This window comes from Bombus flavifrons, unplaced genomic scaffold (assembly GCF_040668555.2).
Source record: "Bombus flavifrons isolate JBK064 unplaced genomic scaffold, iyBomFlav1_principal scaffold0078, whole genome shotgun sequence".
Classification (NCBI taxonomy): domain Eukaryota; kingdom Metazoa; phylum Arthropoda; class Insecta; order Hymenoptera; family Apidae; genus Bombus; species Bombus flavifrons.
Genome location: NW_027184823.1, coordinates 98,804 through 117,570, shown reverse-complemented (window position 1 = coordinate 117,570; position 18,767 = coordinate 98,804). Strand labels below are relative to the sequence as shown.

At 41.6% G+C, this 18,767-nt stretch overlaps 1 pseudogene; it reads left to right on the top strand.

The window, feature by feature from the left end:
* The first annotated feature begins 122 nt into the window (after positions 1-122).
* Positions 123-18,199, top strand: LOC138189490 (SURP and G-patch domain-containing protein 1-like; annotated as a pseudogene).
* The last annotated feature ends 568 nt before the right edge of the window (positions 18,200-18,767 follow it).

Below are 18,767 nucleotides of genomic sequence, written 5' to 3'. Positions count from 1 at the left end.
TGAACGCCTCAGGACGTCTGCTGCCTCGGCTGGGCGGACCCGACGTCGGAGTGCGCCGGCTGTACGCCGGCGAGGTGCGATCGAGGCTCCTCTACGAAGCTCCGATCTGGGCGGAGGACCTGATGACCAACCGTCGCAGTCTCCTAGTGGTCAGGAGGCTGCACAGGACGGCGGCCATCAGGCTAGTAACAGGCTTCCGCACCATTTCGGCGGCGGCAGCGGCGGTGCCCACCGGATTTCCCCCGTTCGAACTGCAGGCCCTGAGGTGTCGTGAGATTTATCTCCACACTCGGGGTCTGTCAGGTGGGGCGGGCTCGGTGGGCGCCGACGTCAGGATTAGGGCTCGGAGAGCTTTGCTCGACAGATGGCGCGCCAGCCTCGTCACGAGAGTGGGTGCGCAGGGGGTTAAGCGTCCTCGGGGCCGTCCTTCCAAACTGGGACGTTTGGTTGGACGGCGGCGGGCCTCCCCTGACCTACAGAGTGTCGCAGGTGCTCACCGGACACGGTTGCTGCGGTGACTATCTGCACCAAGTAGGAAAGATAGCGACCGCGCGCTGCCAACATTGCGATGCGAGCGTGGATTCGGTGCAGCACACGCTGGAATACTGCCCGGCGTGGGTGCGGCCGCGCCACGACCTCATCGTGGAAATCGGTTGTGATCTATCGCCGCCGACGATCCTCGAGGCATTGTTCGTAAGCCAGAGAAGGAGGAGGGCCGTGACCTCCTTCTTTGAGCAAGTCATGCTTCGAAAAGAGGCAGCGGGGAGGGTGAGGGTGCGGTACTCTCACCCTGAGAGGATTGAACGGCGAGGGCGCGGCAGAGGCCATGGACACGATTCGGTGAGACGCACTAGGTCCGCCGCGTCCCTCGGTGGGGTGCAAGCTTAGGCGCTGGCAGCTCAGCGCCCTGGGGCCGCAAAGAAGCCCGGTAGGGGAACCGGACTGCCTGGCACGGCGGCTCCGGCGACGGGGCGCGGTGTGACGTGGCCGCACATCACTCCATTAGGGGACGTATTGAGCGCGGGTGGGGGGGCACGGTGTATCGCTTTCACCGGTTCCCGGCCCCCTCTCGATCGCAGCCGGGACGGTTATCGTGGAGGTTTTAGTCGGTTGGAGTCTGGCACTACCACGCCGCTTTTCCCCAGAAGCGACCTGGTGTCCGTGCGAATTTCCTCCACGTTAATAAAAAAAAAAAAAATAAAAAGTTAGTTTCAATAGTGTTATATTGTGTGTTCTATTTCTTTTATGTTCATTTAGATTATTAGTAGTTTGGTTCGAAATATGTATGCATGTATGTTTCGTAATGTAGTTTTCATATATAGTTCTTTAAATTTACTGAAATGTTGGCTAGTCTTAATTATGTATTTTATTTTATGTTTACTAGATTACTAATTCTTTGATTTAATAGTGTAGAACACACACAGACATATATATATATATTTCTGACAGTGTGGTTTTCATATAAAATTCTTTAATAATGTAGTATTGTATATTTTAGGTTATGTATTCGTTAGAATGTTAAGTATTTGATTTCATATATACATAAATGATTTTGTAATGTGATAATTTTGGATTTGTTACATAGCATTGACAGTTTTATTTCTAATGTTTACTAGGTTATTATTTGTTTAATGTGATTTACATATATGTTTATACTTGACGGTAGAATTTCTGTATGTAAATCTTCAAGTTTGTTATGGTGTTAATTGTTCTTAATCGCTTGATTTGTTAACAGGTTTGCTTAGTCGTTAATATTTTATCTATTTTATTCCTTGTATTTGTTAATTAAAAATATGTATTCCTGTTGTATCAATTATTTCCTTTCTGTAGTCATTCTTATTTTTGAATCATCAGGGCAGTTTACGGCTTGTACTGTTTATTAATTAGTTTCTTCAATCATTTTACATATTTTATACTTGTAGATTAATCAAAATGTGTCCTCCTATTGTTCCGTTTATTCTCCCTTACTATTACGTAGTATGTGATTGTTCTTATTTCTTGATTTATTTGTTCGGTTCGCGACTCGTTCAATTCAGTAGTTAGTTTTATTCAATGATTTTTAATTCTTCCTTTTTTTTATTTTCTTATTTTGTATTTTACATATTCCATCTTCGTTAGTTGTTTGCTGTATATCTTCCTCTTGTTGCTTTTCCTTTATTTTGCTAATTTGTCGTATATAATCCTTCTTATTCTTGATTTATTTGATCGGCTCACGTCTAGTGTAGTTTATTAATCGATATTATTTATTTTATTTTATACTAATTGTTATTGGTTAGGTTTTCGAATCGTACTGTGACATTTCCATCAGTTTACTAATCGATTTTATTTATTTTATTTTATCTTAAGTGTTATTGGTTAAGTTTTCGAATCAAGGTTTATTCTTCGCCGAGTTGTCGAATCATAGGTTATTCTTGCTTAATTGTTAGGTTGTGTAGTAATTTATTAATTAGTTTGTTCAAATCGCGAGTCGGTTATTGGTAGGCTTATTGAATGTTATATACATATTGTAATTTCGACCAATCGCGAAGAGACGCAATCGTGAGGAGAGGCGTCAACGGGAGTCGTAAATTCCCGTTACGATTATAATAATCGACAGCACGAGTAGATCGATCCCCTGATTTCCGTTAAGATAATAGGGGTGAGAATAGGGGTTTTATTTCCAACACTTAAGTTACACTGTTGAGTAGATACAATTCCGAGATGACACATTGGCGCACGAAGATAATATAGATGTACAATAGAACAAGGCTGTTATAGTTGAATTTAGTATGTTAATTTACATAGCGTTAGATTTAGATGTTAGACTTCGACGTTGAAAGTTGACCCTTCTAACGGTGTAGAAGCAGTAGTTGACTTTTCTAACGGTGTAGAAGAAGTAGTTGATTTTCCCAGCGGTGTAGGACAAGTGGTTGACTTTCCCTGCGGTGTAGGACAAGTCGTTGACTTTCCCTGCGGTGTAGGACAAGTAAAGTTGGGTGACGATGCTGTGTAGGAGGAAAGCTAGCGATGGGTGTGTCTAGGGCGCGAGACCATCGGATTTGATCATGACATTTTGGACAGGAAAGTGAGGGCAGTATACATTGCTTCTGATTGGCCAAACGAAGGTTGGTGGATTAGGAAGGTCTTAGCCGCCCTCGATAGAAAGTTGCTAGTAGGAAGCACCGTACGTGAGAAAAACTAGCTTTCCCTTGTCAAGCCGTAGTAGACAATAGTCGTTAAAAAGTAATAAAAAAGAGATATTTGTTCGGTCTGAAGGACCTTAGCTAGCAAATTACTCGGATTTATGACGGGTCCATAAGACTATTGAGGGTACGCAGTAAGGATGAGCGGATATCTGGTGTCCGTCTGCCCGCGGTGAATGGCCTGAATACTCCGCATTCGCTGCCAAATACAGCGCGCATCATCCAGTTAGCGCTATTTCAACTTACGTCCCTCCCATATTCATTGTAATTGCAATTTTGCAGATTCTGTCTTAAATACTCAATTGAACGTTTCATTGGAGATATGTCGGCAATTCGATGCGCGTTTTACATTATATGCATTATGTGCTGTTTACATTATATCAACTCGAGTCGAGGTTAAATCCAATGTTATTGCAGTATGCATATTCAGTATTCAATATTCAATTAAACGCATCTCCGCTGCTATTGGTGGTATGTCGACAATTTCATGCGCGATATACTCCTCATTCGCTGCAAAATACCACGCCTTTCAACCGGTTTGCGCTGTGTCAACTCTGTTCTCTGTCAAATCAAGCGTAATTGCTGATTAGCATATTCTGTATTTAGTGTTCAGTTAAACGTATGTCCGTTTCCATTGGAGATATGTCCACAATTCGATGCGCGTTATAATCCACATTTGCGGCGAAATACAGCGCACTTGCACCTGTATACATTTTGTCAACTCGGGTCGAGGTCAAATCCAATGTTAATGCAGTACTGCATATCCAGGTTTCAATATTCAATTAAACGTACCTCCGCGGCCATTTGTGGTATGTCAAAAATTGGATGCGCGATATACTCCTAACTCGCTGCCAAATACAGCGCACACCAACCGGTTTGCGGAATGTCAGCTCTGTGTCCTGTAAAAAACCATTGTATTTGCAGTTTGGCATATTTTGGCTTAAGTATCCAATTGAACGCCTCTCAGCTGCTATTGGTGATATGTCGACAATTTGATGCGCGTTATACTCCACATTCGGTGCCAAATACAGCGCCCTTGAGCTAGTTTGCGCTATGTCAAATCTGTGCTCTGTCAAATCCAGCGCAATTGCAATTTTGCTGATTCTGCCTTAAATATTGAATTGAACGCTTCCCCGTTTCCATAGGAGATATGTGGACAATTCGGTGAGCGGTCTACTCCAAATTTGCTGCCAAATACAGCGCACATCAACCGGTTTGTGCAATGTCAACTCTGTGTGCTCTGAAATCCATAGTGATTACAGTGTAGCATATTTAGCAGTAAGCATTCATTTGAACGTATCTCCGTTTATATTGGAGATATGTCGACAATTCTATGCGCGTTCTACTCCATATTTGCTGCTAAATACAGCTCGTATCACACGGTTTTTACTATGTCAACCCAGGTTCCTGCGAAATCGTTTGCAATTGCAGTTTTGCATATTTAGGCTTAAGTATTCCAACTAAACGTATCTCCGCTGTTCTTGGTGGTATGTCGACGAACCAATGCGCGTTATACTCCTCATTTGCTGCCAAATACAGCGCGCATCAGCAGGTTTTTGCTATGTCAATTCTGGTCTATCGCCAACTCACTGTCATTGCAGTTCTGCATATTAAGGATTAAGTATTCAATTCAACGTATCTCCGCTGCTATTGGTGGTATGTGGACAATTCGATGAGAGTTGTACTCCTCATTTACTGCCAAATGTAGCGCACGTGCTCCTGTTTACGCTATGTCAACTCTGTTCGATGTCAAATAACAGTGATATTACAGTTCGGCGTATTCAGGCTTGAATATTCATTTGAATGTATCTCGGTTTAATTGCTGATATATCGACAATTTGATGCGCGTTCTACTCCATATTTGCTGCTAAATACAGCTCGTATCACACGGTTTTTGCTATATCAACCCCGGTCACTGCCAAATCCTTTGTATTTTCAGTTTTCCACATTTAGGCTTTAGTATTCAATTAAGCGTATCTCCGCTGCTATTGGTGGTATGTCGACAATTCGATGCGGATTATAATCCACATTTGCTGCCAAATACAGCGGTCCTGCTCCTGTTTACATTATGTCAACTCGGGTCGAGGTCAAATCCAATGTTATTGCAGTACTGCATATGCAGGCTTCAAAATCCATTTGGACGTATTTCCGATACTATTACTGATATGTCTATAATTCGATGCGCGTTATAATCCACAATTTCTACTAAATACAGCACACATCATCTGGTTTACGCTATATCGACTCTATTCCCTGTCAAATTTAGCGTAGTTACTGCTTTACAGATTCTGTCTTAAATATTCAAATCAACATATCTCCGCTTCTATTTCAGATATGTCGACAATTCGATGTGTGTTATGCTGCATATTTGCTGCCAAATACTGCGTACATCGGCCGGTTTACGCTATATCAACTCCGGTCCCGTCCAAATCCAATGTATATGCAGTTGTTCATATTTTGGCTGAAATATTCAATTCACCGCAATTAGAGGTATGTCGGCAATTCGAAGCGCATTATACTCTTCATGCTCTTGAACGCCTTCAGGTATTTCGTCTGTCAGCTATTTGTACTTTCTAAATAGCCCATAGATACGTTAATAATTTCTTATAAGTGTCTACAAGACAGATCAATTATTGTATTCAGAAAGGTGTTGTTCCATTTGGAGGAATGCGGTTGATCCTTTTTCGTTGCTGAACAATTTCTGCGACACACCCGTCAAGATAGGTTTTCGCGTGTTTAGGACAGATGTCGTACTTTTAGTCGAAAGTGATTCCACGCTGTGTCAGTGGAAGCTAAATCGATTAAATTGCCGCTCTTAACGTTCAAAATACAGGAAGGATTTGTTAATATGGATAACGTGGCTGAAACATCTCAAGGCAAATTTTTTAATTGTTAATGAAAAGCTTCGTAATTCAAGCACATTTGTATATACCATTTACTCGCCTTCTCTTATTTCATGTTCGTGTTAACCTCAAGATATAGAATCAGTATAAAAGAAAGAGTAACACTTATCTTGGAGCTGAGTGGAGTAAAGAAAGGTTAATCGAAGGATTGTGACGAATAAAAGCTGAATAAAGCGGCAAACCTGATGCGGTGCGATATTGGAATTCCAATATTATGTATTAGAATTCTAGGACGGTGACATCGAACTAACAATACTGCGAAAATTCGATTATAACCTGGGAGCAAGCGTGCATAATCATTTTCTCTGTCTATGATTGTATTACATCTGTTAATAATAATATAATATGCAATTTCTTGTTCATCTCTTTATCTCGTCAGATCTCGTAGGGGAAGAAAATGAAAATAGTCTACGCGTTGTAGACCCATTCTTAAACTATAGCAACGTAACTATCTCCCGTTCAAAATCTGGCCAAAATCTCCGAAGATTGGCTCTTGGCGGAGCAACGTCGCGACCCCCAAATCACCGAAATCGTTGATAAGTTGCGGAACGACGAGCTTGCGGACGACGTCGCGAATACGTACGAATTACGATCCGGCACCCTGTACCGTAAGATACAAAGGAGAGGCAGAACTCTCTGCTTGCCCATTGTCCCAAGAGGCTTTAGGTGGTCCGTGATCAACCATGTGCACCAGTCAATTATGCACTTAGGATGGGATAAAACGCTCGAGAAACTGTACGAGTATTATTGGTTCGAGGGAATGGCGAAATACGTTCGCAAATTCGTTGAGAACTGTCATGCTTGTCGAGTTTCAAAGGCTAGTTCAGGCAAAACACAAGCCGAACTACATCCTATACCTAAGACCAGCATACCTTGGCACACGGTTCACATGGATATCACGGGAAAACAAGTCTACTACAAAGATTAACAAATAATAAGTCTAGTGAATAATAAGCTTAACAAATAATAAAGTTAGTGGAAAATAAATCGAACGAATAATAAGTTTAACAAATAATAAAGTTAGTGGATAATAAGTTGAACGATTAATAAGTCTAACAAATAATAAAACTAATGAATAATACGTTTAACGGATAGTAAGTTCAATGAATAATATGATTTACAAACAATAAGTTAATAATCGTTATAAACAATAATTTTGAGTTCAAACGAATCCACGATCGACGGGATGACTCCTTACTAAGCGTAAACTGATCTTAAGCACAGAAACACGACGTGTCACTCTCCAAAGCAGTCACAAGACGAATGCCAGCCTCGTCGAGATTTTTCTCGCTGTACAATTGCATTTGTTTTTCTATACCCGTTTGGAAGCATCGAGAAGGTTCCAAACGCCCTTGTTAGGCAGACTCGTTGGAAGCATCGAGAAAGTTCCAAACGCCGTTGTTAGGCAGACTAGTTGGAAGCATCGAGAAAATTCCAAACGCCGTTGTTAGGCTATCTTGATATCACAAATCTCGAACAATTACAGCTATGATAACATCCAGGCTAGACTACTAGAAGATGTTCCAAAAATTTCCAAGGAACGGCTTCGGCTTTCCTTTCATCTTCGACACGGCCATTCTGACTGTCACACGTCCTCGTGTGTAGCTAAAATACAGAGTTTTTTTTTAACATTAGACTCGTTGTAACTGATATTATCTACCATTCAGTTAAATGTTCCAAATACGTCAAGGGTCCAGTTCGACAACAAGATTTTATTCGAAGGTTTAACAAGCAAAGAAATGAAACAGAACTCAAATTGGTAGTGTCATAGTTTGTATTTCGAAGTGCTAGTTGCATTCCGTGAGTCACCAGTCAGACCGCAACGACACGACAGATCATTTTCGATTTCGTACACGGGTGAATCTCAGATTGTTGGATCGTGTTACCACGTTGGGCGTATTACGAAGGCGCAGAGTGTCTCACTGGACGTATTACGAAGGCGCAGAGTGTCCCACTGGACGTATTATGAAGGCGCAGAGTGTCCCACTGGACGTATTACGAAGGCGCAGAGTGTCCCACTGGACATATTACGAAGGCGCAGAGTGTCCCACTGGACATATTACGAAGGCGCAGAGCACCACACTGGATGCACGGCCACAACGTGGTATTAATGATCCTCTGAGGTCCGTGTACTCGCATCGTTATTATCACCGTCGCTGTCATCGCCGCAGACGTCCAACTCAGCAGGAACGCAACTATTTGGCATTTTTCTTAGTTTGTCATGACTGTCCTTGTATGTCCGTTTACCGTCTAAGGTCTTTAAAGTATATCGGTCCCCTTCCAAAATCTCTGCTATCACGAATGGACCCCTGAATTTCGGGTCCAACTTCGTTTGGTTCCTTTCCTAATTTTTTCGTAACACAAAGTCACCAAGGTTAAACCCAACTACCTTGGCTTTCGTTTTGTCGAACCTGTCTTTATCATAGCTAGCGCAAGTCTCCATGTTCTGTATCGCCTGTTGTCTTACATGGGAGATATCTACTTCTCTTTCTTTGATGTTGTCGGGTACGGGCAATCTGTGGGGTCTCGCTGTTTTACCGATTATTAGTTCCAATGGGCTTGACTTAGTCACGCGGTTGGGTGTACAATTTAAAGCCAGTTGTGTTTCCGCGATCGCGTCTTGCCAAGACCGCCCGGTCGTTTCTATTGTTGTGAACATATTTTTTTTTAGCGTACCCATAATACGCTCTACCTGTCCATTAGCTCTACTAGCACCGGTTACCATTAAGTGGAGTTTAATGTGTCTATCTTGACAAAAGTCTTGAAATCCTTTGCCCTTAAAAGATCTTCCCTGGTCCGCTATTATCCAGCGAGGACTCCCGAATAAAAATATAGTATACTTAAGTGTTTTAACGATACTAAGGGAATCTATTTTACGAGTATGATGCAGATATACGAATTTAATGAAGACGTCGACCAAAACAATGACATATTCTTTCGAATCACTTTTACCGCTTAGTTTGTCCGTTATGTCCACGTGAACTGTATGCCAGGGTATGCTGGTCTTAGGTATAGGAAGTAATTCAGCTTGTATTTTACCTGAACTAGCCTTCGAAACTCGACAAGCATGACAGTTCTCAACGAATTTACGAACATATTTCGCCATTCCCTCGAACCAATAATACTCGTACAGTTTCTCGAGCGTTTTATCCCATCCTAAGTGCATGATTGACTGGTGCACATGGTTGATCACGGACCACCTAAAGCCTCTTGGGACAATGGGCAAGCAGAGAGTTCTGCCTCTCCTTTGTATCTTACGGTACAGGGTGCCGGATCGTAATTCGTACGTATTCGCGACGTCGTCCGCAAGCTCGTCGTTCCGCAACTTATCGACGATTTCCGTAATTTGAGGATCGCGACGTTGCTCCGCCAAGAGCCAATCTTCGGAGATTTCGGCCAGATTGATTTCTTTTTCGGCAATTTTGACGATCGTATGGTGATCCGAGTCTACGGGGTTCCGCGAAAAGAAATCGACGTGAGCCATTCGTCTGCCTTCCCGATACATAATGTCAAAGGTAAAAGTTTGTAGGTAAGCCCACCACCTGTAAATCCTGTCATTTAAATGCACCTTATTGCTGGATGCCTTCAAGGAATTGCAAACAGTGACAACAAGGAATTCTCGCCTGTGTAGATAGTGGCGAAAATGCTTGACGGCGTTTACGACTGCTAACGTTTCTAATTCATAGGAATGATATCTAGATTCCGTTGGGCTAGTCTTTTTGCTGTAATACTCTACTACTCTATTTTTACCTTCGACCTTTTGCATTAGGATAGCCCCGTAGCCTTCTGAACTAGCGTCGGTGTGTAGCTCTATTGGGTAATTGGGATCAAATATCATTAGCACCGATTCATCGGTCAGAATAGAAATTACTTTTTGCCTTATCTTTTCATGTTTATCCGTCCAATTTATGTTCTTGTTACCGGAAGTGAGTGCATACAAAGGTTTCATTACTTGTGAGAATTTTGGAACGAAACTTCGAAAATAAGAAGCTAGACCGATGAACTGCCGAAGCTGTGTAAAGGTCGTCGGTGCGGGTAAAGAGCTTAAGGCGTGTATTTTACCCGGGTTGGGGCGAACTTCTACGTTACAAATTACATAACCCAAATAGAGTACCGAGGTCGTTAGAAAAGAACATTTTGAAAAGTTGAAAGAGAATCCGGCTTTTACAAGGGTATCTAATACGATGTTCAATCGTTCTAGGGCTTGATCTACCGAGTCAGCGATAATTAAGACGTCATCCAAGTAAACTACGACGTATGAATAAGCAAGGTCGCCTAAGGCTTTGAAAATGGCTCTCTGGAAAACGGCTGGTGCATTTTTCAACCCAAACGGCATCGTTACATATTCGTACTGACCGTCGGGGGTGACGAACGCTGTATATTCAGTGGAGTTAGGGTGAATAGGGATCTGATGAAATCCACTGGCCATGTCAAAGCTAATGAAGTATCTCGCACTCTGCAATCTCACGATTTGATCAGCAATAAGGGGTAAGGGATACCGATCCGCGACCGTGTTTTTATTTAGCGCCCGGAAATCTACGCACAATCTGTCTGATCCGTCCTTCTTCTTCACCAGTAACATGGGGCTCGCGAACGGCGAATTACTAGGTTTTACAATTTTTGCCCTAATCAGTTCACTTATCCGCTCGCGCACTATTCTCCGCTCTTCCCCGCTAAGTCTGTAAGGACTTCTTTGTACGGTGACATTAGGGTCAATCAACCGAATTTCTAACTGGCCCGTACTCACACGCGTCCGCGGGAAACCCGTAATAAATGACTCTTTGAATTTTTCGAGAACAGAGATCAATCGATCTTTGTCGTTACCAACTACATCAGTGTTGATCTCGTTAATGTTGACCGCATCTTCCACGACTTTGCTACAGGCGTTAACCATTTTTGTCTTGCAAATATCGACGCTATTTCGTGTAATATTCACGTCAAAACCTTGGCTCAAGATTTCACGACCAATCATGATATCTTATTTTATGTAGCTATCAGCAAGGACATGAAAAGTTATCTCCAGTGTAAAACCGTTAATAAATACAGTGGACAAGATCTGAAATGTACTGTTAACACAAGTATTTCCTATGCCTCGCATTACTACTACATCAGTCGTTCGTTTGCCAGAAAATTTCGAAGATATAGATTCTTCAATTAATGAGCATTCGGCTCCGGAATCGAAACAAAATGGGAACGACGCACCCAGATGACTTAAACTACCAGCTGGAGACTCCACCACGCAGGAGTCAACTCGACGTTTGTTCTTGGGGCCGGGTTTTCTCTTCTGCAGTAGCGGACAATCAGGTGCGATATGGCCCTACGCACGACACTTGAAGCAAACCACCTTGGACGATGCGGCGGGATCGGCGCCTGCGACTTCGGGGTTAAAGCGTGGTAATGAAAATTTTCCGGGTTTAACATTCGGCTCAAGCTCCCTCCGTTTTTGCGCTAGCGTCTGAATTAACTCGCGCATAAATGCCATCTGTTCTTGTATCACTTTAAGTGGTTCTGATCCCACTTCTGATGTCGGGGAGAGATTGGAATCTTGGGCGCGCGACAACTCCCCACGTGAGCCATCCATTGTTCAACACAACAGAGACTATACTTTCACGTATACACAAGTCTACTACAAAGATCAACAAATAACAAGTCCAGCTAATAATAAGCTTAACAAATAACAAAGTTAGTGGAAAATAAATCTAACGAACAATAAGTTAAACAAATAAAAAAGTTAGTGGATAATAAGTTGAATGGTTAGTAAGTCTAACAAATAATAAAGCTAATGAATAATACGTTTAACGGATAGCAAGTTCAATGAATAATATGATTCACAAACAATAAGTCAATAATCGTTATAAACAATAATTCTGAGTTCAAACGAATCCACGATCAACGGGACGACTCCTCACCAAGCGCAGACCGATCCCAAGCACAGAAACACGACGTGTCCCTCTCCAAAGCAGTCACAAGACGAATGCCAGCCTCGTCGAGATTTTTCTCGCTGTACAATAGCATTTGTTTTTCTATACCCGTTTGGAAGCATCGAGAAGGTTCCAAACGCCCTTGTTAGGCAGACTCGTTGGAAGCATCGAGAAAGTTCCAAACGCCGTTGTTAGGCAGACTCGTTGGAAGCATCGAGAAAATTCCAAACGCCGTTGTTAGGCAGTTTCTGCCTGAGTACATCCCGTGACCGTGACTACGTTCGGCGACCAATTGTCGCCTCGAACCCAATCTTGATATCACAAATCTCGAACAATTACAGCTATGATAAAGTCCAGGCTAGACTACTAGAAGATGTTCCCAAAATTTCCAAGGAACGGCTTCGGCTTTCCTTTCATCTCCGATATATATGTCGGGGTGAGATTGGAATTTTGGGCGCGTGACAATTCTTCACGTGAGTTATCCATTGTTTAACACAACTAAGATTATATTTTCACTTATACACAAGTCTGTTACAAAGATTAACAAATAATAAGTCTAGAGAATAATAAACTTAACAAATAATGAAGTTAGCGAAAAATATATTGAACGAATAATAAATTAATCAAATAATAAAGTTAGTGGATAATAAGTTGAACGGTTAGTAAGTCTAATAGGTAATAAAGCTAATGAGTAATACGTTTAACGGATAGTAAGTGCAATGAATAATATGGTTTACAAACAATAAGTTAATAATCGTTATAAACAATAATTTGAGTTCAAACGAATCCACGATCAACGGGATGACTCCTTACTAAGCGCAGACTGATCTTAAGCACAGAAGCACGACGTGTCACTCTCTAAAGCAGTCACAAGACGAATGCCAGTCTCGTGGAGATTTTTCTCCCCGTACGATTGCATTTTGTTTTCTATGCCCGTTTGGAAGCATCGAGAAGGTTCCAAACGCCGTTGCTAGGCACACTCGTTGGAAGCATCGAGAAAGTTCCAAACGCCGTTGCTAGGCAGTTTCTGCCTGGAGTTTTGATTACTAATACAATGTATGTCCCATTGCATCGGCACCTCCGAGGCAACATCACACGTGGCTAGGCCCGCTCTCGAGGTCGCATGCCGCCACAACCACATTTCTCGGAGAACACATACAACCACTCCAGACCTCCGTTAGATGAAACATCCATCCCGTGACCGTGGCTACGTTCGGCGACCAATTGTCGCCTCGAACCCAATCTTGATATCACAAATCTCTAACAATTACAGCTATGATAAAATCCAGGCTAGACTACTAGAAGATGTTCCCAAAATTTCCAAGGAACGGCTTCGGCTTTCCTTTCATCTCCGACATATATATATGTCGGAGATGAAAGGACATCGGAGTTGTCCCTTTGGAACCCCGGGAAAATCCCTTAACACCGTAATCTAGATTCTATCATAGGCGTAATTAAACAATTGTCTTCTTTCGATCCGATTGTATTTGTTCAAGATTTGTGATAATGAGCTTGGGCTCGAGGCGATAGCCAGTCGCCGAACGTAGCCGCGGTCACGGGATGAACGCTTTGCCTAACAAAGGTATGAAGTAATTCTATAGCTCTCCTTAAAAGAAATATCTCTGGCGACACGCGACAGTAAACATTCCAACGGTCTCTGTCCCGTGGCCACACGCAGTCCCTATTCTTCGAGTAAGATGATTGCCAGATGTCGATGTGTCTCCACAGTACGTGATCAGCTAGCCCGAGGGCCGTTATAAACACTAAGATCTAGTTACCTAAAGTCCTTCAAACAGATAAACAGTCTTTGTCCCAACTACGGGAAGATAGGGGAGATCTATTTCTTTCAACGAACGGCGTCTCCCACTAGCAACTTTCCTTCGAGGGCGGCTGGCATCTTTTCTAACCACCGATATGGAGATTGACCAATTAGCAGCAACGTTAATTTCCCTTACTTTCTGAACGAGGACTATCCTCGACGAATCCGATGATCTCGTGTCCTTAGACACACCCCATCATAGTTTTCCTCTGCAGCATCGTCGCGACGAAAAGTCATTCTCTCGCGAGATCGTATTAGCGACTCACTTAGCGTCTGTACGCTCGGTGGGTATTCACCGTTTTAACAAAGAGTCCGACTTAGATTTTGTGGGCACGTTCATCCATCACCCCGTCGACCGCGGATTCGTTATTGAACCTAGGATCATTATCATTAGTTTCTCGAGTGTCTAATTGCCACGGTTGCTTGTCCAATTCCATAATAATCGTATCTGCACTAGTCCATGTCTTCTCTATTGCTTATCGACAATGCGTAAACCAAACGACGATTCGTTTCACGCCCCAATCCTAATTCCAATGTGCACCCGACATATATATATATATTGTTTAGACTCCGTCGTCGTCGTCGTCGCCGTCATTGTTGCCGCCGCCGTCGTCGTCGTCGTCGCTGTCGCCATCGCCGTTATTGTTGCTGCCGCCGCCGTCGTCGTCGTCGTCGTTATTGTTGCCACCGCCGCGGCCGCCGCCGCCGCCGCCGCCGCCGCCGCCGTCGTCACCCTCGTCGTCGTCGTCGTCGTCGTCGTCGTCGTTACCGTCATCATCGCCATCAACTTCTTTGTCATTATCTTCGTTATCGTCCACATTATTGGTGTCATCAGAATCGAGTACGCGACGACACTTAGCTTCAACCGGACAGCAATGCGGTGTACCACCTCCTACACCATTACAACCTATAAACTTACCACCTCCAAACATTCCTCCTCCTAATATATTATCGAGAATGACACAAATGCCACCAAGCGTAATATCGATTCCGGCTACGCAGACAATCGTGGTCAGTGTACCGAATGCATCAAACGTGCCAAATGTCCCAAACGTCCCACAGCCAAATGTAATACCATCTGAGTTTATGATGTCCGCTCCACCACCAGTTCACAATGTTGCCTCGAATATGAATTCAATTCCAGCGCCCAATTTTAATATTCCACCTCCGAATGTACCACCCCCTTCCTTAATTCCAAACGCCAGACCGCCGCTTTCTTTAATGTCGACCAGTTACCCTCTTCCTAATCAAGTCGCTCAGGTACCTATGGGACCACCTAATGTACAAGTGCCACCACCAGTGAGGCCATTGACTGATCTACAAGCCTCTGAACAGCTAGGTACGATATGTCGATTATTTTCATTTATTTCTTCGTTTCGGCGTATCGCCGCATGTTTATATTTACGAAGAACAAGTTATTTCTTGTAAAATGGATTACTTGTTCGCGCAGTCCAGAATATGTAAGTGTGCGTGCGTATGCGTATGCGCGCGCGCGATACGCCGAATACAAGACGCGTGGGCGAATACGAAACTTGCAAAAAGCAAATTCGTGCTGATCATTCGTGTAGACGAATACGTGTTCTACACTACAGAAACAAAAACAAAATCCAGAGCTTTTAGCGTTGTTACGCATGTCTGACAAAGGCTTCTAAGTGTGTCCCCTAGAGGCTGAGCAGCTGGCACGCATCGTCACTGACTGTGGGGATGAAATCGAATAAGAAGCACGAGAGAAGAATGCCCAAGATCCTAAATTATGGTAACTACTGTCCTCTCTGGTCCCCCATCTATAGTGTCTTTATACGTGTAGCGTTTGCACATATCACATTTTCTTTATTTCACCTTACGTATCGTTCGTTCGTCTTTTTTGTACAACATTGCTCTATTTCAAGCACTAGATACAGCATCTAGGTGTAATGTATTACAATGCTTGCTTTGTCTGTATCACTTCTCCGTTCTCTACTTCCTTTTTAATCAAATAGCGAAATCTTACCAATAATATTTGATAATAACGATACGTGAAATTGTAATTAAAATTTGACCAATAAGTTTTCTAATCATACATATATCGTGCGTCCAAAACGTGAATGTCTATCTTCATTTCTTATTTACAATTATTTATAATTACTATTTTATCCTCTGTAAAACAACATACGTTAGAGTATGTTCCCCTAATTAGTTTATAAAATATTTCTTTTATAAAACAAAGACAATACCTAAATTCTTCAATGTAATTGACGAATCAAAGGCGTGACATATAAGGCTGTTTTCTTATAAAACACCTATTATCTTCTATTCTTTCTTCTTATTCTTTTTTTTTCTTTTATTTTTTTCCCTCTTTATTGTGTCTCTTTTAATCTAAAGGAATTTAATTTAGGAGACTATGTTACTCGTCAGAAGTTTTAAGTTTTGTTTTAATCAAGGTTTCTGCACCAAAAGCAAAGTGCAGCCTATATGCAGTACAGGGGATTGGCAAAATTTCGCACCGAAAAATCCGTTAAGGAAAATAAAAACACCGGCGCGGAACTCTATTGTCCGGAAGAAGCTCTCAGCGATAATGACGATAGCGATCAAGGTCCTACCTCTAACAAGCATGTTTCACCACAAGGTATATATAATGTATATTTATTTTTGCATCGTGTCATCATCTACCATTATTGATTATAATTATTTGTACATTAAACAGAAAAGAAACGAGAGAGAGAGAGAGCGATAACAATTCTACAGATCGATCAAAGGAAGACAACAAGGAAGAACGTAAACGAAAAAGACGTAGCCGATGGGGTGATCCAGATAATAAGGTGCCTGTAGCAGAAATGAACACGTTAACCAGCCATAATAAACAGCAAAGTAGTAGTGGCTTTTCACAGCCAGGTATCGCGATTCCTGGACAAATTGGACAACCGGCTGTTATAATTCCATCACCAAAAGTGCAACGTACGGAAACAAAGAACCCTATGTTAACTAAAATATCAAGGAACGATCCAGCCTTGATACAATATGCACGACAAACTTTAGGGAAGTTAGATCTCACTGAAGAGCAAAGGAAAAAAGCCGAAGATCATTACAAGGTGACAAGATTGTTTATTTTAAAATTGTTTTATTTCAAGCGTTCATTTAAGATTTAAGATTAAGATCGAGCTTAGTACTTTGTTAATTCAACTATGTGTAATTTCTGCCAACTCACTCACCGTTTATTCTAACCTTCATTCAGATAAATCTTCTCTACCAAAACTTATTAAGAAAAAGAGAAGAAGTAAGACGTTTAGAAGCACAGGGTAAGCACAAATACGAATACGACAATGACGAAGAGACGGAAGGTGGTACTTGGGAACACAAACTCAAAACTGCCGAAATGGAGGCTACTCAAATGTGGGCTGAAGAATTGACGGCCCAAGCAGAAGGAAAGCATCATATTGGTGATATCTTGCCACCGGATGAACTTAAAAAATTTATGGAACAATATAACGCAGTTAATCAAGGGAAGGAACCTGACCTTAGCGATTACAAGGAGTACAAACTAAAAGAAGATAACATCGGTACGCAGCCTGCCTTTCTTTGCGCGTCCATGTATTTACATATATTAAAATATATATGTATCTTTTTGTCAGTAAGTTATGTTTGACAACCAAATTAACGAAGTTTGCAATTCTTTAGGATTTCACATGCTACAAAAACTTGGTTGGAGCGAAGGACAAGGATTAGGTAGCGAAGGCAATGGTCGCATCGAACCTATTAATAAGTAAGTAGTTCCTGACTGATTGTACTTATTATATTCGCGTTAATTTCACATATAAACATATAATACATGTGAATTATTTTTATGATAGAAGTTTACCGTATTATTGAATTTCCTTAGCATTTTATTTGATCTATCTGTGACCATTTCCTACTTCATTTATTAATACCAATATCTTCGATGTTGTACCGACATTTCTCATTTTTCTATAGAGCAACCAATAGATTCGACAGTGCTGGTTTAGGTTCCGAAAGACCGGATGGTGTATCCAGGGACGACGATGAATTCGATGCCTACAGAAAGAGAATGATGCTTGCCTACAGATTTAGGCCTAATCCTTTGGTAATTTTGTCAAACATCTAAAAAATTTCGCAATACCAAAGTTATGTTTCATATACTTAACCACTAATCAAATGTTTATTTTTCTTCCTTTTATTTTTAGAACAATCCTCGAAGACCTTATTATTGAGAAGAAGGTGACATTAGTAGATCGTATTCGAGGTATTATATATCGTGATGTTCCATTTAGTTGGGAGATAAATTGTCATTATTTTGTATATTTGACATACTATACTGAACGTACAGATTACAGTTACAGTTATAGTGACATAATAAATGAAATCCCAATCTTGTTTCTATTTCTATAGATGTTTACTCTGTTTTTCTTATTGTATGTATGTACGATTATGAATGCTCATTAGAATTATTAAATGAAATATGAACTGTGAATGTTTTGTTACATATATTATTTGTACGTAGGTTTCATATTTGATGCACCGTGCGATATGTATTAGATTGTAATAGCATCGATTAAGTACAGAGTAGACGTAACATAATTATATGGGACTTCGTGTCTCACAAATTCCAACTGAATACCAACTTCAAAAAAATTAGAGTATTTCCTATTACATTGGACAAGCGTGCTTAAGCGCTTCTACATTGATCGATCTGATTGATACATTGCCCTAACATAGGGAATATATCACGCCTCACAGGTCACATGGTCCCCCAAACATGGGACACGTAAAAACAGCGACAGGTATCAGCTCTATCCTGTATTCAGTCCGTGACAAAGCATTCCGGTTAATTTGTGTCGATAAGTGAAACAATTTTACCGATCTACATACATACATATATGACGATACCTATGTATACTTGAATTTATAATGTACTCTTTCCTTTCCCCTCTGCTTTCTTCCTCTCTTC